The sequence below is a fragment of the Peromyscus californicus genome, unplaced genomic scaffold, assembly GCF_007827085.1.
Source record: "Peromyscus californicus insignis strain IS unplaced genomic scaffold, ASM782708v3 Scaffold_6__1_contigs__length_162567912, whole genome shotgun sequence".
Taxonomy (NCBI): Eukaryota; Metazoa; Chordata; class Mammalia; order Rodentia; family Cricetidae; genus Peromyscus; species Peromyscus californicus.
The window spans coordinates 26,206,812-26,234,089 of record NW_026294584.1 but is presented as its reverse complement, the minus strand read 5'-3'; the positions used below and the strand labels follow the sequence as shown (position 1 = coordinate 26,234,089).

Below are 27,278 nucleotides of genomic sequence, written 5' to 3'. Positions count from 1 at the left end.
ATTATTTTAACATCTGAAGATTTCACTGTTCAGGTGGTTTGTGGACTCAAGTTATAGTTTACAAATAAAGACATTAGGCTTACCTTGTAAACTGCCATGTCTTAAAGGATTTCTTTTAAAAGTAAGGTTATAAAAAGGCACACAATTTCCTGGCTGTTTCTTTGCATGTTTACAATGCAGTAAATACCACGTTAGCCACATGATCAAGATCAATACCACCTACTTAGTATCACTACACCAGTGTGACACACTAAAAAGGGGACATCACCTCTAGCCTGTAGTGTCTTTCCTTCAGCTAGTTAACCACTGTAAAGCAACCAACAGATACTCCAGAAAACAAATGAATGGTGGTGTGCAAAAATGCCAAGGTCAGGGATGACAAAACGTGGAACCATCACAATTGGAGAAGATTAAGGTAGCATGATTACTTAATGCAACCTGGAATACTGAACCATAAAATGACCAGTGGGAAAACTGAAAACATACCATAGGGTCATTAATAAAATCATCTGGTGTTAACTTCCTAGTTTTGGTAATTGTACAATGGTTACACAAGATGGAAACCGTACAGTCACCTGGACAAAGAAAGCTAGGCTAGGAATTTGTAAAATGTTAAATGTTTTGAAATTAAAAACACTTAAATATTAAATAAATGGCTACTTGTTCTAAATTATATTAACTTACTGTTTTAAATAAAAATAAAGTATATAAAACATACGGGAAAGATTTTTATAAGGAAAACAAAACAAGACAAAAACAAAAACACCAAGACACCCATACCTCTATACTTCAAAAGCTAAAAGTAACTTTTTCTTCCTATGGCTCTACATAAAATTCCTTCCCTAAGGACCTGAACTGCTAAATGATATTATTGCTTTATTTTATTGCCTGTGGGATTTTGTATTTTCTTACGTATTCACTGTGAGCAGTTACTTTCCTAACTAGAAAACATGTCCTTTATCAAGTCTTTACAGTTTGACCATACAAACAATTTCTAGAAATAAGTGAGAAAAATGAAGAGCTGTTTACATAAGAGTGAAATCAACTGTGTTTACTTTCCCAACCATGCTATTCACAGTGAAGACGCTTACTGCTACTGCAGTTAATCAAAGTGAGGTACAGATAAGCACTAACTGGAAACGTTTCTCTATTGTTAAAAAAAACAACAAAAAAACTTCTATATAATATTTCTTTGATTAATAAGAGAAGGAATACTATTGAAGTTGGATTTTAAATTTACAGTCAAAAATATGTCTATGTTTTAATATTTATTTTAAAAAGTAAGTTGTGTATCTTTTAAAGATATATTGTTCTAAAAGTTTGCAGTCAGTTGGAAGGAGAATTAGCCTTTCTCATAGATGAGACTCCTTTCTGGCTGCTCAATGCACAGTGGTCAGGCTTGAAAACATACACACACAAACCAACAAAAACAGGTTCAGCAGGTTATATTTATTATATTTATGTGTGTGTGTGTGTGTGTGTGTGTGTGTGTGTGTGTGTGTGTGTGTGTAAAACAATCATAACAAAAGCAAGGCTATCATCTTGAGAGCAGTGGGGTATGGGAGGGGTTAGAAGGAAGATAGCTGGGAGGGGCAGGTAGGAGGAAAGGAAGGGGAGAAATGATATAATTCTATTTCAATTAAAAACATATTTTTAAAAAGTTTGTAGTCATAGAAGAGGTGAAGGAAAGCAATACATCCACACTGCTTTAAACTGCACTCAAACACCACTTTCTTTTCCTAACTTCTTTTAAGTTATTATTATTGTGGTTGTGTATGATGTGTGTGGGGGCATCCATTAATTTTAACTCTCAACAGGATTTAAGACCATGCTTTACTATAGCCAACATGCTAGTGCTGCACAATGATGAAAAATTTATCTTAATAACTGGAAAAATACTGATGATAATGAAAATGTTTCAGGCAAAATGAATACACTGCATACTTCAGACTAACATTAATTGGAGTTTTTAATGCTTTACAATTCCACCATAATTCTTTAGATGGTGCATTTACTTCATAGTAATAAACACTTGGGCCATTAAGTAAAGTGTAAAACGTGTGTGATGTGCTACATTTAACAACCTTTGGCCCCTTCCTATACTTCTGCATTCAGTTTTCCAACACACTGAATAAGTAATTGAGGACTCTAATTACATTTCCTGACTTTGCATATTTGAGATTCTTATTTCACTCCATACAAAAGGCAATTAATCTACCATTTTACAACTGAATTCCAACTTTAGTGGGCCATGGTAGACACTGAAATGAACTTACAAGAAATGCTTAATTAAATTTACTGTAAAAAGTATATGGATTTTTCTAATGACAGAGTTGCATACTTAATTAAAAATTCTAGAAATATACTACAAAATTAAAGTAACATTGGATGCTCGTAGTAAAAAATCAGTTCAACTAAAACTATCAGTAAGAGAATGGAGGACTAGGGTATTGCTCAGTAGTAGAGCTCTTGTCTAGCACATTTGAGCCCCAGGTTCCATCCCTAGATTCTCAAAAATAGATGGAGTATTTTTTCTTTTCTTCATTTTCAAGCAAAAGACAGTAAAAGCAATCATCTTACTCAACCTCATAAAGTATATTCTTTATTTTAGAAACAAGTAAAACAGAAAACGGGAAGCGGGGCATTTCTAATTTCATTTCAGAGAACACACGGATATCTCTTTCAAGTATTTTCTGCACTTCTTTCTTTGTGAGTCTGGAGCAGAACTTGCAGAATAAGGAATTTCGCTAAGTCTTCAGCCCTCCTGTTACTTTTTCTTAATAGTAACTTTTGATTGCATGGACATGAGACAGTTTAAAAAGACTTTGGAATTTTCCTATGTGATGTGGGGCCAAGAAGGAATCTGATTTGCCAGGGAAGAGAGGTTCTAAAAATTGGAACAGCCATCTAAGGAGGTACAATTTAAACTGAAGGAAATAAAATCATTCAGTGAAAGATACAGATCCAGCACAAGTAGGACTAAAAGGAAAAAAATGGTATAAAATGAGAGCAATTAAGCAACAGAAGACTATGAGTATAAGCCCAATTTACTAAGAATCAGACATAAAAACCATAGGTAAAACTATCATGGTCTTAAACATAAGGATTTAAAGTATTTTAGTATTTTAGTTTTTGAGAATTCCATACATGAGTACCATATCTGCATCATTTTCACCCCTTCCTCTCCCCTCCAAATCCTCCCATTTTCTCCTACTCCCTCTCAAATTCATGCCATTTTCTATAATTATTAGTCTCACATACACACACACACACACACACACACACACACACACACACACACCAGAGTCCATTTAGCGGTGTTACTCAGGTGTATGTGCATTCAAAGCTAATCTACTTCAATATTTTAAATTCCTTAAATACTGTTATCTATGGAAGCCAGACAATTGTAAATATTTTATAGGATAATTCTGATGTTGATTACTTAGTATCTAAGTAATCAAATACTCAAATAATAAGGATTTTTCAGTTTGGAAATTCATAAACAATCTTAATTGAGAATTTCTGCAGTATACAGTGCCTTTATTAAAGAAATTTTAATTTACTCCTTGCAAAAGCTACATGAGACTCAAAGACAGTTTCAGGCTAATCTGATTGCGACCATGATATGTATAGGAAACCTCTTTCACTTTCTCCCTTTTCTCCTCAGTCACCAAGTCATTAAAGTTAAAAATGTTTCGAAGGCTGCTTCAGTGAACGGTGGTCACTGTGACAAGGGAGTGACACCAATGTCTTCACTAGACCTAAACTGTCTGGAGACTTAAAGTAAAACCACTCTTTGGATTGTCTTCCAAATATAAAGGATCTGAAAAACTCCTTTGTGAAAAGGAAATATTTAACTTCCTAGTGGAAAATCTCACAAATACCATGCCAACTGATGGTCAGGGTAGCATCACCAGGAATACATAGGGTATATTCCACTGCCACACACCCTGAGAGCGATGGTAAGGCAGGCCAGAGACTTCTCCTTAACATACAACTTGCCTAATCATGAGAACATACTAGAAAAATACAAATGGAAGCCAGGTGGTGGTGGCGCACGCCTTTAATTCCAGCACTTGGGTGACAGAGGCAGGTGGATCTCTGTGAGTTCAAGGCTAGCCTGGTCTACAGAGCAAGATCCAGTACAGCCAGGGCTGCACAGAGAAACCCTGTCTCAAAAAACAAACTAACAAACAGACAGACAACAAAGATGCAAATGGAAAGACAAACTACCAAATAACTGAGTGCCAAAGCCATGACACAGGGTAGAATAGGGAACCACCACCAACTAGAAGACCCAACTGATGAAACAAAAAGTGAGCCCTGACTGAATCTTGTCCAGAGAAGAAAGACAAGTGGCAACACTGGGAAAATCTAATAAACACCAACATTTCCTCCAGAGTACTGTGCTAAGGTTTCTGTTTTATGGCTGGTAATTAATCTGTAAGTTGATCAAGAAGAACTGGGCAAGAGCGTAAGTACTCTCTGTACCACTTTTACAACTCCTTTATCATCTAAAGTCATCTCAACACAAAAACTAAAGGCAAATGAACGGCCAACACTGTGAAGTAAAGATACGTTGATCTTAAGTACTGTGAAGTTACTCGAAATAACACTCAGGGAAACTCCTCCTTGAGATGCCCATGCCCACATGGGTGTGCCTCAAGCTTTCCCTGACCCTCTCTCTTTCTAATAATCTCTGTACTTAATTAATATCTGTATTTAAAATGTCTTCACAAAACTCTTAACGCTGCCTCAAAGACAACTTCAGAAGTACTCAGTTACAAATAATGAAGCATAGGCATCTCCACAGTATCAACAGCTCATTAGAGACTCTACACTAAAATCAGTATTTATTGCCTGCAAGAAAATTAAAGTTACTAAGCAATATTTAGCTAATGAAACTCACTATCATGTGTGTTTTATGTCTTACACATTAAGAACATGATTTTATTTCTTATGGTTTATAACATGATTCAACTGTATTGTGACAAATGTAACACATGATCAGTTTTTATTGTCAACTATATTTTCTTTGGCTATGATTCTCATTAATGATATTTTACTTTAATATCTTGAATCGAATTTTTCAAAATTCCTATTATACAGAGGAAAAGAGGCACTTTCACTTATACACAAGAACAACCTCTGCAATATTTGAAAACATTGGCATCAACTGCTAGAGAAGCATCTTTCCTTTCTGTTGCTGTTAGCTTATAGATAGGCTTCTTACTAATTAAACATGCTTCTCATTTTAGAAATCTGGAATATATTTTGACCCTATGACATCATGTATGGAGAGTTTATTTTTTAGTAATTGATATTGCACAAAGTTGGGCTATGATATCAAAATAATACACTTTCCTCTCTCCAAAGATTAGTGTCATGCATCTGCAAGGTAAGTTGTTTCTCAATCTAACATAAACTGCTTTTTTATTATGACAAACTCAACATCAAGGGCTAAACCTTTAGAAATAAACTTATTAGGAATCAAATTACAAAAACTTTACTCTCAAATGATCTGACTAAATTGTCTCAAATATACTTATTTCAACTTGAGTGATATTTTCCCTAGAGTGAGCCCATTAATCTTCATTGTCTTATTAGAAATTAATAGCTCATTAGATTTCCAAGTAACATACCTCCTATGGCACATTAACTTTTTATGGAATAAAAAGAGGATACTGTACTTCAAGAAAAAATTTAAATACTACATAGAAAATTACATGCAAAAAAAATCTACTACAGTGGCACTTTATTATCAGGGACAAACATATCAGGTGTATTTTTATCTCATGAATTTATAGATTATCTCTTTGCTAATGAGTTGCTTTAAAATTAAAATTTAAAATCATTTGCTTTAAGTTGTTACTATAATGAACTCATCTACTGGTTTGTATTTAAATGATTCACAAATGTAGGCCAGTTGGCAAGATTCAAAGCACTTATAAAGCTTATATGACAATGCATCATTTAACCAATGGTTTCTTTAAGCAGTTAATGATTCTATTGGTATAAAATACTTCTCAATATTTCATAATCTAGAATATAAGACTAGGAAAATATTATTCCATGCAATGAAACTTTCAAATATCTCATCTGAAAATAAAAATATGTAAGCCATCTATACAACAATCCCTAATCAAATAACCAAATAACTATGTGATGACACTGTATTGAACTTAAAAAATAAAAGAAAAAGTTCCCACCTATATAGTCCCCACAATATGAACTATTGAAACAATGTATTATTTGAAGTACTAAGACACTGAAATTATGATATGTAACATGTAAAGAAAGGACTGTTTAACTTTTAGGAGAAAGATCTAAGGGAAATATTCTATTGTGGTGATTTGAACAACATATTTCCCATAGTCCAGGCATTGGAATACTTCGTCTCCAGTTGGCTATTTGGGATATGTGGCCTTGCTGGAGAAAGTATTCCACTGGGAACAGGCTGTGTTGTGTCAAAAGACTGATGCCATTTTAAGTGCTCCTCTCTCTCTCTCTCTCTCTCTCTCTCTCTCTCTCTCTCTCTCTCTCTCTCTCAATCTCTCTCTCTCCCCCTCTCTCCCTCCCTTTCATCCCTAGTAAAAAGCACACACAAAAGTATGTATATGTGTGGTCTATAGCTCAAATGATGTTATACTGAGGAAATAATTATGATGTTTTGACCCCAAATATCTACAAACAAAAGGTCTGGAGTCAAATAAACCTATGTGAATCCCGCTTTAGTATGTGGTGTTGGTATGTCCTCAGAAAAGACAACGAGACTCCCAGACTCCATTTCCTTAGCTGTACAATGTGAGACCAAAGCCAGAAAGGAGGAACCCCACATCAAAGAATGCCTTCGAGGTTAATTAAAACACGACGACGATGACGACAAGTACATGCCCAAGTAAGCTCAAGGACACATGAGCATCAGAAGGCCAAGGAAGTCTGGCCTGAGGTGAAATGTTAGGCTGGCCATAGAGGCTGACCCTGCTACTTCAGCTTGTCTGAGACGCCATTGGAGACGTTAAGAATTGAAGCTTCCTGAGTTGATTTTGAGTTTAAACTCATTCTCTCTGTAGTCTAAAGAAAGAATGGGTTAAACTTAAGGAGACTATACAGATGTAAAGAAGTAGACTGCAGCAACACATCAGGAATGCTGGTAAGTGGGAGTCCTGCACATGACAGAAACAATACCATATGCTTGGGATTAGGGTATCCAGATCGGTATGGGAAAAAACAAAGGAGGATAATTAGGATTGATCTCTCCCTGTCATTATTTTTCCTTCCTTTCTCTTGTTCCCACCCCACCTTTTCTTTTGTTTTGAGACAGGCTCACTATGTAGTCCTAGTGAACTTGGAGATCCACCTGCCTCTTCCTTCCCAGTATTGGATCAAAGGTATGCACGACCATGTCTGACCTGATTTTTCTACTTTTAACTTTAAAGAATTTTAGAATTTAATTTGGAAAAACTATGGGAAAAGTAATTTATTAAAGTAGGGAAGGACCAAGAATTCTATTTTGTCAATATTAAGTTCTTCAGGTATCCAACATAGGTATAAGTTCAACATTTAAATAGTCAATAAAATTTTGACCTTGGGAGAAGAGATCAGAGACAATAACAGAAAACTGAAAGTCCCCAACACAGACTTATTCGGAGACTAAAACCATCCAGAAACAGAGATGAATAGTTAGGGAGTCCAAGGACTAAGACTTCAGACTACAACTTGAACAAAGATAAAGAATTTAGGTATGAATACTGAGAAGGAACTGCCAGCTATGAAGAAAATCAAGATAGCAAAGGTTACAGAAATCGTAAAACTTTTCAAGGGGGAATGTTCAACACTGTCCAACAATGTGAATCAGCCAAGGGGATAAATACTGAGTTTGACAAGAGGAAGTTAAGAGACAGTAACAAGAGCTATTTCAGTGAAGCAACAGGTAATCAAGTCAGACTGATGCAAGTTTTTACAAAGGGTCTCAGGGCTTCTATTATGCAGTCCACTCTTTGCTTTTAGTTTCAGCAACACAGGTATCATAACTGTAGCTAGAGCTGCCGTCTCTCAACCATAAAGGAAAACCAAAAGAATCATAATAAAGTCACTTCTGATATACTTGAGTGGCTGATAAGTTATGATTTTTATCTCCTATACTTACTCAAACTTTGTTTTAGCATAAAATTATGTTGCCAATCCTAAGGAACATATAAGAGGCCTTTTATAGTGGATTTGCAGCTTTTAGCTTCAGAAAAAAAACCACAAAGAGCCATGGCATTGATTTGAACAGAGTAAGCTGACTGCAATTACTATAAGAACATATTTCAGCACCTCACTTTGGCTTTATATAAATTCTAGTTATGTGAACAATGACCACATGGAGTATAATGTATATGGAGAAGGAAAACTCTAATAAATAGTCAAGGTCTACTATAGGAATTCTTAAATGCTTATTATAAAATGCTATAAGTTGGCATAAACAAACTGTATTGTCATAAACAGTATCTGATACAACATTTTAATGATGTAATATATTAAGAAAAACTTGGGTTCAGGACTAAAGAGATGGCTCAGCAGTTAACAGCATGGGTGGTTCTTTCAGAGGACCCCCAAGGCAGCTCGCAACCTGTAACTCCAGTTTCAGGGGTTCTGATGTCCTCCTCTGGCCTCTATGGGCACTGCACTCATGTAGTGCAGAGATGCACATGCAGGTAAAATGCCCATACATGTGAAATAAAAACAGTTAAAAAAGAAAAATAGTTTCAACTCATTTAAGAGTTTCCCTGCCATTTTAGAAATTAACCTTGGTATAAAATATGGACTACTGTCTAATGTATTCAACAAAAATGAAAAAAAGTAAAATGCTTAATGTTATATGATGAGAATTTACTGTTAAACAGGATTGTATGATATCCAGAATACCTATAAAGCAGGTTTCTTTTCATGTTCTTTTGTGTGTTTCATTAAGATACAATTGAGCAAGTGATTAGAGAAGTAGCGGCTTTACTGGTTTGGTGAAATGAAATGTATTAATGTACAGTGTTAAAAAGTTGCTAGTGAAATGCATCAACCGCTTTAAGCAAGAGCAGGGCTAAAATGAGAGCTGTGTTCCCAGAAACTCTAACAACTACATCAACAATTATATACTATTATCAAATAATTTCAAAATGCTGAATATTTTTCTGATACTCACAAATCAACATTTGTGGAAATTGCAGTTTCAATCCACTGAAATTTATAGCTGCACCATCGTGACTTTTTAAAAGATGTGAAATCTTCATATATGAAGGTTACTAGTATACAAGAACTGTTTTTCCTTCTATGTTATCACTGAAATAACTGATGGAATTTCCAAATGGAGTTGAGGTGGAATATGCACTATCCTGGGTTCTTCCATGAAGTTTATTTCTTAAGTTCCGGACCATGACCAAGTGGCAACCATGCTATGATATTCCATATCAGAGTGCATAAGAGCAATATAGTTCTAACAACTTTATAACAGGGCCCTTCTCACAAAATCCCACATTTTCAATGGAACACTAATTCACTGATGGAGGCAGATTCCTCACAATCACTGGCAGGCTCCACTAGGACACTGGGGATTAAGGTCCTAACACATGACACTTGGAGGACACAGTCAAGCCGCAGCAGTAGTAACCTCTGGGAGATAGTTTGACTTGTTCTACTTATTGTACAAACCATTTATAGAGAGCATGTGTTACTTACATAATCTGAACAAAACAATACACCGAAACCCAGCTCTGAAAGTAATCTGCCACTTTACATAATATGAAAAAATTAGAACAAATTAACATCACATGGTTATTACAGGAAACCTGTTAAAATGTATATAGTTTATTTGCAAATGATTACAGCATACCATCTTTAAAAAGTTATATAGGAATGCATTTTAATTCACATATCACAGTTCATTAAAATTTTGTTTTGCACCGAGAGAAGCCAGTATGAAACCAAAGTCAAGGAATGCAAACCTAAAATCTCAATACAAGGTGAATATTTCTAACACAACTGAGATGTTATTCTTAAGTCTTTAAGAAGTATGGATTAAATAATAATATAGTTATGCTCATATTCTATACAAATATTTAGCTGTCCAAAGAAATCTAAGCAGTAGTTAAGTGATAGGGATATACTTTCTGAGTGAGGATTAAAGAAATTCTAGATTCTCAAACTCATATACTTGGTAAACTGAGAGTATTAGCTAAATAGGCATTAGGGCATTAGGTAATGTTATCACTGTGTTAAAAAAAGATAGCAGTCTGTTCTGAGAACTTATGTAGAAAACTATGAACTATGAACATAACCGTTTCAGGGCTTTCTTACTTTTCTCAAGAAAGAAATGGTGATGCTACCTCAGTTAGAAGCTTGCAGGTGAAATGATTTAGATGGTTTTCTTTTCCACACCGTATCAGTATAAGGTCTGTTTTTTCAGCAATGAATTATAGCTGCTACTTCAAACCTATTCTATCTGAATCTTCTAGCCCTGAAAACTGAGAAAGCATAAATATTTATTCTATATAAACAGAGAAGATGCTATATTCAGATAAAGTGATCCATTATGGTATACTGAATAATGGCTATGTATACCACCATAAGAACAGGAAAGGTCATCAAGTATTGCTACTGGCTTGGAAATCCAAGATGGCTAAAGTTGCCAAGAAAACTAAAAATTGGAAGTTTTATGTATTTGGGGTATTTTGTATTTGTGTTTCCCAAGTTTTATTAATAAAAAATTTAATGTATAAAGCAAAGCACTTATTGGAGAAAATTCAGTAATAATGTAATATCACACCAACACCCCCAAACTGAAAATTAATAGCCAGCAAACCTATTTGCTTAATTATCTACTTTATCCTTGCCACTTCTGCTGTTTAAATATTCAATTTAGTAAGTAAGTAATTCTCACAGTTGGCCAACTGGAGGAAAACACACTGGGACTTCGGATTTTGTTTTTCCAATCATGAAGCAGCATTTTTCAATTCTGGCAGGCAACACAGGAAAAGAAAATAGTGGAAGTAAACACAAAAAAAATCAAATAATGAGGTCATAGAAGACAAATATTTAAAACTTAGAAGGCTAAAAGCAAACAAGTTCAAACTAGGTTTAAAAATTGAAACATGAAAATACTAATTTTTAGGTAGAGATCTGCACCACTGCACCGATGCAACATGAATCTGATTTCAAAAATAAAATCTGTTTATCTGATCAAACTTCCTGTGGCAATCATATATCCAATCAGATTTTAGTGAACTGCAAGTAATGTAACACGGTGCAAGGAAAATTCAGTATCTTATTTTGTATCAAACCAAACAAAAAATGATTTACTTTTGATGTATCCTAAACAAATGAAAAATCTACACGAAGTGTGCAACAAAATAAATTTCAGTTTTTCCTAGATTATGACTACTTCATCCTGTGTCTATATTAACATGCCCAGAAACTCAATAACAACATGTAGACCTATGAATCAGTCTAGATTGTACTCCAACAGCCAGCACATCCTAGTCTTAACAAATACGTGGATTTAGTAAATTATGAGTATTTGTTTAAAGGTGACATGGAACAGAACAGCTAAAACTGAACACAGGAAGGACAAGAAGGGTAAACTTCAGTATGTCTATACCACGTATCAATGTATAGACAAGTAGGGTTTTGTGACTTCCTGCTCACAATGATACATTAGTACTTTACTAGGAACAGTGAGCTAATCCATAATCTATGGAAAAACTCACCAAGTCTCTCATATTCAGGAATCATGTGTCTTAAGTTAATGTCTTAGATGATATCAAGTTACCTGCCATACTTATGTTTTCTCATTTATTTTTCACTTATTCAAAGACAAAGACAAAATTCTTGACACACTATTTACCTTTTAACATTTTAAATTACCAATCCTTCAGGATTAGTGTGAAAAAGATTCACTGTTCATTTAAATACAATTCAATTTACCAAAATCCGTTCAATCCGATTTCAAACCAAATACTAATGTATTTATCTTTATTTTCCTTTAAATATGTAATTCACCAGAATGTGACAATTAGTTCACTTATTTATGGTAACGTGATCATGTTCTTTCATAGGTCCACATGGAAAGTTACTCAAGTCAAGAACAGCTGAAAAACTAACCCTCTTACAACATGACGCCAAATAGCAAAAGAAAAGAAATGAATATATAATGAAATGTAGTGACTCTGAAGGATAAAATTCAAATGAAGGTATAATTTTTAAAAACAACAATGCCAAAATTATTTTAATCTTTCTTAATATTTCTCTGTAGTTACTAAATCTTTAACTTTAAAAATAACTCATTTCAATGTTTGAGGAAATTTTAAAGTTACTCAAGCCAGTCAGTTTCTGTGAAGTGGAAGAACGTATCTGAAAAGTTTTCTACAGTTTTTCTCGTGTATTTATTAGTATATACATAAAATCAGCAACTTTACCTTTTATATTCTCTTTTTCCTGAAGAAAATAAAGAGTATCTCTAGAGGCTTCACTTTTATGAAACTTAAAAAAAAAAATTCAGACTGAAGAAAAAAGAAAATTTTGTTTTAGAAATATATTTCTTAAGAGATTAAAAATACAAGGGAAAAATAACAGTCATTTATTTTTGCCTGGATGGGATGGTTTGGTTACAAGTTCACTGAAGTCACAGGTTTCGAAATTCAGTTAAAAAGAAGTAAAACTGAAAAAACAATCTCAAAAGCAGTATTAGCTGAAATTTTAGTGGCAATGAGACAAATGAAAATGAGGCTAAGTATAAAATTCAGAATTGAAGCCTGCAAGCTGTCGAAGAGGGTAAAAGCAATAAAAACATGCTCCTCAGTCCAGGCTCGGGCTGGGTCACATCTGCAATCCCAGTACTCACGCTGGCTTAGACGATCACAGAAAGACCAGCCTGCACATGGCAAGCTCATGCTCAGCTTAAGCTTCAAGGTGAGCTTAAAATCAGCCTAGGATGAATTGGACCTCATCTCAACATCAAAAGGAAAGCTATTCCGACTAAGACTCAACAGTCTTCACATACTTCTTTCTTGGATACTATCCTGAAACTTCAAGTGAAATGTTTTAGCAATTAAATATTTAGTATACCAACACATATGCGATCTATGTCATGAAATATTGCTGTTATAATTCATTCTGTTAAACATTTATTTGCTTTGGTCATTGTATAGTTGATTTACTTCTGTATCTCTACAATATCAGAAAGCTTGACTGAAAAAAACAGTGATAAGCCCTTCATTTTTTGAACTGATTCTGTTTCTAATGAGATCAAGTTGCTTAAAAGGAAGGAATGTGTTTGACTCAGTTTTTGTAACTTTACAACTCAATACTGGCTAGAATAAAGGTGGTGAGTTAGGTCTGTCGATAGGGTCGGTCATAGATTATACTTTAGAAATACCTGAAAGAAAAACATAACCTGGAAGGTACTGGTTAAGTGTCAAGTTCCTATTATTTCAAGGGTCCCCAAAATACTATGTAAAGAATGTTATAACGAGAATTCTGCCAAGGTTTGGACTCAATGTGTGGATGTGTCAAATGGTTGACACATGCTGAGCTTTCAATAATTACAAAGTGATCTAAAACCTTATTTGGTATCTGTGGATTATAGTTGTTCTCTGGCTCTCTGACTAAGAGCTTAGTAAATTCATTGTCAAAAATGCACCAATACACTAAATCTACTTACTGAACACTAAGGTTCAGGAGCCCAGCACACTGAAGACTATCCGTGGTTCATGTTGACATGGCTGAGTGGGAGCTGCCAGCTGCCTGCTACCTCTGCCCAGCATCAGGACAGTGTTGTACAGACTGTCGCTCCAGGAAGAGGTCAAATGTCACAGTTCTAAGTAAGGTTTATATTAAATGTATAACTCTTTCACACTGCCATAATGCCAAAAAAATTGTAAACTAAATTATCATCAGTGAGAATTATCTGTCTTAGCATGCATGGGTTATAATTCCAATGAAAAGCAGCAGACAACAGTAATAAATGAATCTGTTATTTACTTGTCAATTATTCCTATGCCCACTCTGTACAGAACACAAAAATGGCTTTGAAAAAAAAACACAGCTTAACACCTAATATTAAGGAAATATTAATAAGGCAATGCTGAGGAAGAGATCAAGATCAAGGTTATTTATGTTGGTGTTTCTTAACTGTTCTTTTTCCCACCATCACCTCCACCATTTCTTAAAGAAATATTTTCCTCTGAAATTTTAGCACCACAGATGTGGTTTGAATCCATTTGTGCACTGTATGTAGAACTGAACTTCATATATAAAAATATATAAATCTTAACTATTTTATTGTAATGCTGAGTACAAGGTTAAGAATGACCATATATAATTTAAGGCAGGATTGAGACAACTTTTGATGAAGAAATCAAAGAATTTCTCCATCCTTATGGTTATGGCAAAATGGCAAAAACACAAACAAACAAACAGCACCTAACCATGCCAATCCTCCACTGTCTTTTTAAGAAGGTAAAACAAGTAACCATGTAAATCACTTACACCACCTCTTCTTCAGTTCTGAATACTGACAATTCTGATAGCCTGGCCTCACTCATAATACAGAGAACTAGGGAGGACATATTATTTGTCAGTAACCATGATTAAATACAGTAGAACAAAGAGATGAAATAGCCTACAGAGGCAAAAAGGCTAAAAACTACTTTTCAGTTGATGGAAGTATGAAGAGCTCGAAAGTCTTTGAGGCTGCATCTGAGGAAGACACTCATCATGAAACAGTGGCCGACCGCACCACCCATCAGCCCCTCCACTACCTACCATATAGCCTCGGCACTATGGAAGTCAGAACAGCTGCTGGCAGTATTCAACCTTATCAAACTGACCTTAGTATTATGAAAAATAAAGAATTTTAAAATACAGAAAAATGCAAAACACAACTGATTTTACAAAGAAAAGACAGGAAGCTAGTTTTGACACATGATGAGAAATTAAACTACTGTTAATGGTGTTACCTAAATGAAAAGAAAAATGCTTACTATTTCTGTCTCCCTCTCCCTGCCTTCTGTTTTGAAAACCATCTGACTTTAACAAGACACATCCAAATGTATCAGAAGTTAATTCTTTATCAATTTTCATACATCATCCTTTACCTTGGTCAGCCAGCTGAAAATTATGTAAGCCATAAATTAGCTTTAAACAAGCTTGGAATCAGGCTGGAACTGGTTTTCGAATTAAAGAGCCTTCAGTATATTACAAGGTGCTGTCATTTTATTACCCCAATCAATTTTGTGTGGCCTGAGGTAGAAGGAAAATGAACGCTGTCTTCATTTGCAATGGGTTTATCTCCTACAGCAGGCTCTGGAAACATAACTGCAGCAATGAATTGAAAGTTAAGGCTACATTTACCATTGCCAACGCAGAAAATTGTTATTCCTTAACAAAGTTTGAGCTACAATGGAAAAAAAAGACAGAGCATTTCCAATAATAACAGTTAAGTCAACGTAGTATTTAAATAAATTTAAATGGCCTTCCAAAAAAGGGTAAAAACACAGGAAGTGCCATTCTCAGTATTCAGGAGTATTAAACAATTTATCAATATATATTTCAACCTTAATCTCAATGAAGAAAACATTGTATTTCTTTTTCTTATGGACAAGTGCAGTCAGACAGAACCTAGATATTTGTTGGCCTATCTCTCACTCCCCCTAGACTCTAAACAAGCCAAGGAGCCTCCCAGTGCTTGACAAGTAGACATCTGTCTCAGGAGACTGAGGCGGAGAGATGACCTCACTGGCTTTCTTACCCAGTTTTGTCAACAATTTGGTTCTGAGACTGTACCACTGGACACACATATGGACTAGCATAGGGGCTTTAAGTATATCCAAGAGACTAACTGTTCAGGAAATAATGTATCACACTGAGCTAGCATAGTGGTACATACCTGTAATCTCAACACCTGAGAGGCACAGCCAGGGCCGATCAACAATTCAAAACCTCTATGGTTACAAAACCAGTTTGAGGCTGGCTTGGGCAACATGAGACCCTATTTTAAAAACCCAAACAACAATAACAACAAAACTAAACCAAGTAGTACAGATAAAACCAAGGTGAGAGACCAGAGGGGCCACCAGGTGACTTTACAGGTGAGTTTCCCCATCAGTGACAATCACAGTTTTGTGCGGCTACTCTCATAGAACACGGGAAGTAAGAAATGTCTCTGTCTTTGTCAGGATTTACTTAGCTTGGTGCCACTCCACCTGACAGCGGCATGTTTCCTTCTGTAGTGTGAATTTCACAAAATGTTTCCACATGTCTGTATTTTTACTGACCTCTCTATTAATCACTGCATTTATCAAGTAACAATTATCATTACTTCTGAAGATCTTGATAGAGTCAACTAATAAACATTGGCAGAGCACTCACTGGCCACCATTGACCTGGACATCACTCATTAACAATCTGTGTAAATTGGTGCTTACCATGAATCTCTAAGCTAATATTTCTTATCAATAGAAAATTTAAGGCATTTGGACTAGATTAATAATCTAATTATTTAACCATATAAGAGCCAGTAAAATGAATTTAGTAGTTTGTTTCCTTTCTTTTCATTCTAAAAAGAAAAAAAAAATGCTTTTATTCAATCACACAATCAAGTCATATCTAACAAAATATATTAAACAGATATCATTTTTAAAGCCTGTAGGACTTGCAATCCCTGCTTGGGAGTGGAAACATGGAACTGAACTAGCTGAGGGGCAGGGCGGCCTAGTTTGTTTGGCAAGTTCCAGGACAAATGAGAGATTGACTCAAAAAAAAGGTGTAGGGCTCTCGAGGAATGGCCACCTGAGGCTGCCCCCTGGCATTTACATGTGTGCATATATACTCATGTGCATATACTTGCATACACACAAGCACCTGCATGCACAGAAAATGACAAGAACTATTAGGGATGGGTGATTAAGATTCTAAACAAAATAGACATTAGCTAGTTCATTGATGGACTGCTCATCTTAAATTTAGAAAATTTTCCAAGCAATCTGTTTCATGGGATTTAGCCCAATTACAGTGGATTTTAAATTCTTACTCATGACTGGAATTTCCTAGGCACTGATAAAAATCCATGTGTGTACAATTAGGATAGTATATTTAAAGTGTTGCACACAATTAGAAGGTACAAATAAAGTAAAGCAGGAACTGAGGGACCAGAAGCATTGTGCTCAGCTCCAAGAATTAAAAACATTTTTTTTGTTATTGTGCATAATAAGCCATTTGAAGGACAGCTATTTCTGTGAAATACTATAGCATAAACTTTTAATGTCAAGAGTTATATATAATTATCTTATTATAGTCCAACATAAAACAGAAGGTTCTGCACAGTTTATGAATAATGTGTAGGTTTTGATCCAATAAATTATGTGTCACATGGTAAACATACAGTATTTATAGAAAGACAAGGAAACACCTGAACACATAAATGGGCTACAGCTTCCTGTACAATTTTTTTTCTCCCAGGTTAAGTATGCACCTTTTGACAAACCTGGCATTCTTCACTTCAGGAGTGAGAAAATTAAACTAAATTTCTATTTTAAAAATGTTTGTGATAATCGTTATATATTAACAGAAATGCTGAGTGAACTAGGTAGAAACAGAAATGATTTTAAAAATCTATGGTTTTTAAATGTGCTGAACAGATATTTTCTTCTCTTTTATCTTTTCTGCATATCTGGGTCATGGTTGGCATAGATTTATGCTCCAGATATCTTTTGTGCATCAGTAAATAGCCACAGGCCTCTAAAGCACAATCCAGGACTTGTATTACTTATATACTCCCCTTTGGCAAAATAAAGCTTTAAAAGTAATTTAAAGAATAGCTAAGCCAGAAGCTGGCCTGTGGAGAAGCAGACAGTTTAAAATATTATAAAAGGTATGCTTAACAGCTGGGTCTTTGTCTTCAAGGGAATACAGAAAAACCCTACCATAGGAGTTTCCAGTCTAGCTTGAAAAGTTAACCTGGACAAAATAATAACAGGGCAAAGAAACCCCTGCTGAATGCCAAAAAAACCCCAAACAAACAAAAACAACAACAAAACAACCGAACAGCCTTAGAGAAGAAGCATACAAGAAATCCAGTCTAGTTCTGACCATGATAAGCTAGGATCTAAGCTGGATACTATGGTTTGAACATGCTATTTTTCATCGAAGGGTCCCATGCTGCATGCTTGACAGTGTAGTGTAGTAGAACAATTAAGATTTAAGGTCTTTAGGCAAGTAACTGCATAGTTCCCAGAGGTAGATGATGCTGTTCTCATCCTTGCTAGTTCTCATGAGAAGATTGCTACAAAAGAGGAAGTCTGACTCTAGAGTCTGGTCTCTTTACAGACCTCTCTAGTAAGTCCCCACTTCTGTGATGTCATCTTCCATGAGATTCCTCCACCACAGCTGAAATAATGCTATTGTTAGGACCCTGAATCTTTGATTTTTTTCAATAAATTTACTTATTTAGCTATTTATTTTACTTTACACCCACCTCCTCTCCTCCCAGTCCTTCCTCCCTACCTCACCCCCGCCCCAACTCTGTTCCCACTACCCACAATCCACTCCTCCTCTGTGTTTAGGAAAGGGCAGGTCTACCCTGAGTATCAACAAAACATGGTGTATCAAGTTGCAGTAAGACTAAGCACCTTCCCATGTATTAAAGCTGGGCAAGGTGACCCAGTATGAGGAATAGGGTCCCAAAAGCCAGCAAAAGAGTCAGAGACAGCCCCGTTCCCACTGTTAGGAGTCCCACAAGAGGCAAGCTACACAACTGTAACATATATGTAGAGAACCTAGGTCAGTCCCATGCAGGCTCCCTGGTTGTCAGTTCAGTCTCTACGAGCCCCTACTAGGCCAGGTTAGTTGATTCTATGAGTTTCCTTGTGGTGTCCTTGATCCCTCTGGCTCCTAGAATCCTTATCCCCTGCTTCTGCAGGAATCCCTGAACTCTGCCTGCTGTTTGGCTGCGGGTCTGCATCTGTTTCCATCAGAGGATGAAGCCTCTCTGGTGACAATTGGGCTAGGCACCAATCTGGTCACAGGAGATGGCCAGTTCAAGCTATGTATCTACTATTGCTAGGAGTCTTAACTGGGGTCATCCTTGTAGATTCTTGGGTGATTCCCTTGTGCTAGGTTTTTACTTGAAGACCCTGAACCTTTTAAAGTGACAGTCAAGAAAACTTTCTTTACAAAGTAACTTGCTCCAAGTATTTTATTATAACAACATAAATGAACAAATATGCTGGACATTCCATTTAAAACAAGCAACCCTGAGGAGGCATTGTGTAACATGGATCCTAATGGGAAGAAGGGAGAAAAAAAGAGGGATACTAGGGAAGAGAATGAAGCTGAAGGATGGGAGGAGAAGAAGAAGGGAAGGAAGAGGGAGACAGATGGCTCTTTCTAGCTTTTCTTCCTTTCCTGGATTTTCTGATCTGGAGTATGAAATGTGATCTTTAAAAAAAAAGACTACAGAAAGCATATGGCATATCTCAATGAGAACAGAAATTTAAGTATGGAAAAAAATGAAGTGGCACTTTTCTCTGGGAAAGAAAAGAAGACTGAGATATAAAAAGACTTTTTTTTCCCCTTTTGAGACAGGGTCTGACTATGTAGCCCTTGATGGATTGGAGCTCTAGGGACCAGGCCAGCCTCAAACTCACAGCCTAGCCTGCCTCTTTCTCCTGAGTGTTCAGATTAAAGGTATGCACCATTCTGCCTGGCCTGGGCAAGGTTTTTATAAACTACACAGCATTCTCCCTTCTTGTGAAAACTATTTTGTTCATGTTCTTAAACTGTCTTAGAATGGAACTAAATTAATTATATTTAAAGGAGTGGCAGGATAGATACAGGGAATTTTAAACTGACTTATTAAGGAGCAGTGGCTGTTGTGCGCTCTTGCAGCTACCTAATTATATTAACAAAATAAAATAAAGTTTAATGCCTTATACCTACAACTTGCTACATGCTACCTATACATCCTGAGAGCAGATTTATAAATACAGCTGATAACCTGAACTTACAATTCTGATTTTAAAAATATAATAAAAATAGTATGTGATTTTAAAAGTTGACAAAATAGTAAAACTTTCAAGAACTCAAATGGTTCAGAAGTGGCTACATATGGCAGGTAAATGCCTATAAACCAGCTTTCTGATGGAAGAGAAAGAAGGAATAGGTAGTCAAGGTCATCCTCAACTATAATATGAGTTCAAGGGCAACTAGAGCTAGATGAGGTCCTCTCTCAAAGGCAACAACACAAAGAAACAGGAAAAAAAGGAACTGAGAAAATAACATACTGCTGACAAAAATGCCTTAATACAGCTTGAGTTTTCAAAATGACTCTAAAAGAAAAAGAAAATCACCTCTATAAGAATACTGTAAAGAGTTCTCAAACCGACGAAGCACATAATCATGTGTGGCTATTATTTAAGGTACATTTAGTAAAAATATAACTTCAATGAAAGTGTAACACTAACATAAACCTTTAAGAAATCTTCAGAGAAAATACTGAGGTTGCATCTTCAGAGATCAGAAATTAGGTTTAGCATACAAAAAAGTCCTAAGGAAATAAAGAAACAACACATTAAACCTACAATTTATAGATATCTCAAATTAGAAAAACGTCACTGAGCTAGGACATAGATGTGAACAGGATAGAATGAAAACGTGTGTGTATGTGTGTGTGTGTGTGTGCGCGCGCGCATGTGTATAGTTTTAGCTGACAAAAGATGGGGCCTATTATCTGACTTTTTATAGGTGGGATGATAATTTCACACTATGGATAAGGAACAAAAGAATTAACACAATACCAGCAAGTTAACCCAAATGAGCCAGAATGGCATTACATTTAGTATTTAGTTCACTTACAAACAATGTATAATTTTAAAATAAGAAAATTTGTGACTGCCAACCTGGACAGTGAAGAAGGTCCATGAGCCCTCAGCTCTACACAAAGAACTACAGGCAACCGAATAGAGTGGGAAACGGGAGAGGTTGCCCTCCCCGGAAAAAAATACACCAACTGGCTGTCCAGTGCCAAAATGTGAGCCCTGAAAACATACATACAAGTACTGTCAGAAGGACTCAACAGGTTGTACTTAGGAACATAAATGTATATACAAATGCATACATGCATACAATGACAACTGATGAAAAAAGAGGTCATGAATTTGAAAGAGAGCTGTGAAGGTTAATGGGAGGGCTTGGAGGGAAAAAAGAGAAGGGAGATATATTGCAATTAAAATACAATCTCAAAAATAAAAAAAGAAATTTTATTGCAAAGGAAAGCTAATAGTAAAAATAAAAAACCACAAAATTATTCCAGTATGTATAGAAAGTGGCTGATATTACTCAAATCAGTATGTCTTTGCAAAGAGACTGAATGTGGTGTGGCCAGCTTTGGTCTGATTTCAACTTCACAACTAGGACAAACAAACAGTAGGACTTGGTTCAGCTAAAATACAGTGTTATTTTTCCCACTAAAATTCATTTTAGAGCGTCATCTTCCTCCACGTTTGATAGTTAATAAACCTTCCATATTGTCAGTCAGCACCTGCCTGAGCACAGACACTGTCTCACTGAAGAAGGGGCCTTCTAGGCCCATCTTTGTTTCATTTGTGATAATAGGTTTATTCCCCTATATGTTCCATGGACCAAAGCAAATCCCACTTAGTGAAAAGGTATTTCCCCTTTTCTTATTACTAGACATGTTTATTTGCAATGAAGCAATATCTGAGCTTTTACATTATTAAATCTTAAAAAGACTTTAGGATTTTTTTATCTGAAACATGCAATAAAAGGGTGAGGCCAAGTTAATCTATGTAGAAAGTCTGAAAACAGCTATCCTGACTTGGCCAAACAAGTGATGAGACTGCAGGCATGTGCCACTGTTCCACTTGATGTATACAGTTATTACAAAAAAAGTCTCCAAACCCAGCAGTGACACTTAGACAATGAGCCGGAGCAACAGCATATCCTTTTACTGTATGCTGTTTCAAGTACTTTTAAGCAGAGGAATGGGGAAATTCTGTTCCAGCAGATTATTCTAGAAACAGGATAAATATATAGAGGTAAATATATTTGCAGACTGTTTTTGAGGTGAAATATAAAACTAGGAAGTAGTGCCCGTGCCCACCCCCCACCCCCACTTACATGCTCCTAGCAGGTCTGAGTGGAAGTCAGAGGTTAACTTTCAGGTGTAGGCTTGTTCATTCTATCTCGCTGAGGGAGGTCTTTTTTGCTATTCTTGTCTCATTGCATACTACTGGCTAACTGGCCTGTGAGCTTCCAGGCAATTTTCCTTTTCCTACCTCCCATTCATTGTAGGAATACTGGGGGTACAGATTTATGCTCAAGTGTCTTGATTCTTCCATAGACTTTAGGATAGAACCTAGGGATATGTAGTCTGGCTTGCCCACCCAGTGCCTTTACCCCAAGGAGCCATCGCACTGGCCCTGATAAATCTTAAACCCATCTTTGGCTGGTTTTTTTTTTTCTTTTCTTTTTTTTTTTTGGTGTTTTCGAGACAGGGTTTCTCTGTGTAGTTTTGGAGCCTGTCCTGGATCTCGCTCTGTAGACCAGGCTGGCCTCGAACTCACAGAGATCCTCCTGGCTCTGCCTCCCACGTGCTGGGATTAAAGGCGTGCACCACCACTGCCTGGCCTTGGCTGGTATTTTTAAATTTGGTGTATTTTACATTTTCATCTCAGTTTCTAGCTAACGGTTCAATAAATTAAAAGGAACTAATATGTTTTCAGAGTCTTGGAAACATTCTTCATCTGTTATTGCAGTCATGCTTTCAATTAAAAAAATAGTTTCTGAGTTTCCTCTTATATTCACATCACTTAGATCTTTTCCTACTATTCCTATTAAGACTTGACAAAATCATTGCTTAAATCATGATCTGCTAAGTAATTCAGAGGACCACCATTCTGCATTTAACATAAAATATAAATTACTGATGTTAAAAATGTCAACCTTTCAGAAATAATAAACAATACATTTAGAAAAGTACATGATAGTATAATATGTAATTTTAGTAGTTAAGAGAACCATCAATGTCCTGGTTTAAAAATGTGTTAATTATAAGGATAACTATCACTGCCTCTTAACTCTAGGAAGAAATGTACATTTTTCTGCATGTAAATTTACACATGGTCTCACACTATTTAATGTGAAGCTCTGAAAGAAACAAGAAAACTCTACTTGGTATGTAAAAAGGCAAAGTAGGAAGCAGGAAATTGTGTTTCACATTGCTTTATAAAAACATTCCCTTTCTCTCTCTCTCTCTCACTCTCTCTCTTTTAACAGATTTTTACAAATCTTGAATGATGAAAAAGTAAATAAAAAAAAAACCAGCAAAAATTAGTGAAGAACATTCGGTAAGGTCTAATCACTGTGTACAAATGCCAGAACAACCACATCAGGGCAGTGAAGTGGTGTTTTACATGAAAATGACTTCTCTTTCAGTCATGCTAAATTCAGAAACTGAAAAATCCAACCTGTATTCATATAAAAATACCAGAGGTCAAATGAATAGTTAAAGTATTAGAAAGTCATTTTTATGGATCAGTTATAAGCTTCAAATTTAAAAGAACTTTTAAGGATACATCATTCTAATTTTATATTTTTCATAAATCTTCAACAATACATAAAATTCAGAATTCAATCTCCCATATTACTGAGTTCAATTAAATGTGCTTGTTTAATGTATTGTGGCAAGATACTCCTTGGGGAGACTGTTCCCAAAGAGGCACAAATGTCAAAACTACCTTACTTGAAAATAAATACATTGATATTTTGTTCTTATCTATCAGTTACAGAATTTTAAGTTGCTCATTGCAAACAAAGGTATAAAATAAACATTTTAAAAACTACTTCTCCTACTCTGACATTTTATTACAAATGATCATCAAGAAATGCCAATTGTATTAGGTATGTAAAACATATGTGGTTCTGGAAACACTAGCTATAGAGAAAGGGGGTCAGCCAAAGAAACTAGAGCTAGTAAAAGAAACCCACTCTGGATCTGAGACCCGAGCTAGTGAAAGGAAACACGTTAGCCCTAAACCCAGAACCTAAGAAATATGCCCTGACCCTGAAACCAGTGCCAAAGAAACACACTTTGTCCCTAGAATCAGAGCCCGTGTAACAAATATGCCCTGGCCCTAAAATTAGAGCCAAAAGGCTAAAAAGGACCAGTGAAAGAGACACAGTTTGGCCCTGAAATCAGAGCCATCCCTACACTTGACCAAAGAAACTAGCCGATCCCTGAGCAGGAAATCTTCTTCCTGGAGGAACTGCACCCTAAGAAGCCCGATAGAAAAGCCTCTCTGCCTGGTCAGTTGTCGGCTGTCCTTTCCCACCCTGGCAGAGACAGACAACCGCTCTCCTGGACTCTTCCTTCCCAAATAAATCTCTTTCTTCAAAGAGTCTTGGTGAAGATGTTCATTCACTGGAGCAGAACAGAAGAACCTTGCTGAGACTTTCTCTTGGAGGGAGGGGGGCTAAGGAAGGCTGAGCAGTCAAATTAACAACTTTTCGCCAGAACCAGAGGAGATTGCTACATTTCTTCAAGGGTTACCCCTTTAGCAGAGTGTAGCAAAAGAAGCAACTCCTGGGCCGGAGAAAAGCAGCAGAGCTCTGCTGGGAAGCCCCCTCAAGTGGAGGAGAGCAGAGCAAGGCTCCACTGTACTGGCTCTCTCTAGGAGAGGAGCAGGATTGCTAGATCCTGTGGGGGGACCATCCCCTACTGCACCCAGCTCCAGGTATCACCTGACTTCCAGACAAGTCAGGACACCTCTCCCTCCAGAGCTGAGCTGTCCTACTGTGGCTCCAGCCTCCAGAGCTGTCCTGTTGCAGTTCCAGGTAGAGCCTGGCTTCTCAACAAGCCAGGGTACCTTCCCCTCCAGAGCCGTAACGTTCACACTACCGTAAGAAATTTAGAAAAGATTTCTATGCATAAAAGTTCAGAATTTATTACTATTATACACACTTAAACTGTGTTGTGTATAAGTGTAACACACGAGAAAGACAAATGAAGAGTCAATTAAAGAGAAGACACCATGCTTTGACAGCTCATCCTGTTTACAGTGTTTCTAAAAAAAGAATCTGAACAAGGATGAAATGACAGAAAAGTAACAGACGTAGTCACTGTACTTGTACCTCAATCTGCAGTGGGACCTATGAATAATATGACCTGGAAAAGTCACTTTGAAAGAAATATTTACATTCAATAAACAATGTCAGATCTCAACATAGTTGTTGAGATCTCTACCAAGGATGGCCTGGGAAAGACTGAACAATTCTTTTAAGAACACACTCCTAAGTCCAGTTTACATCATACATGCAAGTGGGTGTACTTAAATATGTGTGCACATGTCGGGCCCAGAGGCAGATGCCATCTATCTTTCCCTACATGACCTGCTTAACTCCAGAACTCACTATTTTGGTTAGAACGTCTGGTCAGCAAGCTCCAGGAATCTGCCAGTCTCTGCCCCTCCCAGTGCTAGGGCTACAGATACAAGATGCCACACCAGACTTTTCTGTAGATTCTGGAGATCTGAGCTCACGTCCTCATGCTTCACTGCACAGTATAAACTTTACCTGCTGAGTCATCTCTCCACCTGTATCTGTGATATTCTTATTGAAGAGGCATCTCACAAAGAAAATATTAGAAAACTGTATTATATAAAATAAATGCCTTGTGTTTAATAAAAACAGATAAGTATGAAAGTTAAGGAAATACTAAGGAATCGTCCATAACTAGCAACAAAGAAATATGAAAACTAAATTCAATATATGATCCTATCAGGACTATTCTATAATAAAGGGTAATAGTGAGATAGAAAATCTGAGTGAAACTGAGGATCAGATGGGAATGCATCAATATAAGCTTTCTGATTTTTGTTGGTTATATTTGTAAATGTAGGACGCCATGAAAACACTGCAAGATTTAAGACAGAGGTGTGATTATAGCTTCAAAAAGACTACTCTGTTAAAGGACATTTACTATTTAAGTACAGGCATGAAATGAATATACTAAATTATTCACCAATTGTAAAAACATTAAGTATGTTTGTCATTTAATTTTATGTACCTATTCATTAGTGCTAAAATTCTATAAAACACATACAATACCACACACATACACAAACTCTCACTACTAAATAACAATGTAAGTAAACCTAACAAAACAAAGTCAGTTGTGGTGAAATTGGTATTATAAAAAATAATTGTATTTTTTATAAATGTTGTAATTTTATAGAGTCCAGAAATATTTTAAACTTTTTATGCACATTATAAAACATATTTAGACATGGAAATTAAAACAGAATGTTGCATAGAATTAGGTTAAATGTCACTTTGTTTCACCCTTCATTTGGAGGTCCCTAGTGAAAAGAACAATAAAAGAGAAATAAGTTTGGAAGAGCTCTTCAGATGGTTTCTACAGCAGAAGGAACTGTAACGGAATGAGACACTGAAGGCACAAAGTTAAGGTACCAGGAAGGAAGGCAACACTTAAAGCCTCAGAAGTGATTCACTGTGTCAGATAAGGATGAGGAGGCTTCTGAATGATGCTGGGCATTTGGTTTGAATAAGTAAATGGAAGCAGAAATGCAGGGGAAACATAGATCAGAGGGAGGAAGAAAATATATAGCCTTTCTAGGCACACATAATAACTTATGATAGAAACTATCTTGTAAATGACCAAAGATGTTGAAGCTTAAGAAAAAAGCTTCAGAAGGCCTCTGTGTCAAGCCAGAATAAATCTTGACTACTCAAGAATACTTGATTTGACATGATAGTTATTCTGCACTGATTCAATTTATCAAAAACGGATGGCTGTCATACTACAATAAGCATTTACTTTCATGATCTTTATATAAAATAATAACTGGTAACACACAGCTGATCGGAATGTCCTCATTCAAATACATCCAGCTCTTCTGTAAAATGAGTACAAAGACCAAGAATCTAGATATTCATTCACTCACTGTAAAGAAACAAACAAACAAACAATAAACTGCCATAATTTAAGGGTAAAATATTGATACTTTGAAAAAATTCAGTTTATTTTAGAAGCTAAACTGTTAAACTTATTTGATATTTATCCTTTATACTTAGCTAAAATAAGTTTAGATTATTAAAATTAGATTTTTTAATGATAGGATTCTACAAAACAACTCTAATATATTTATTTTATCTTCGAGATTTTAGGATTCTATTGTTAAGCCCTTTGTCTAACAATATTTTTTTCCCTG

General features: G+C 36.0%; 1 protein-coding gene across 3 annotated transcripts in view; it reads right to left on the bottom strand.

Moving 5' to 3' along the window:
• Nucleotides 1–27,278, bottom strand: part of Phf14 (PHD finger protein 14) — a 164,378-nt gene that overhangs the window by 4,455 nt on the left and 132,645 nt on the right. The gene's annotated exons all lie outside the window — the stretch shown is intronic.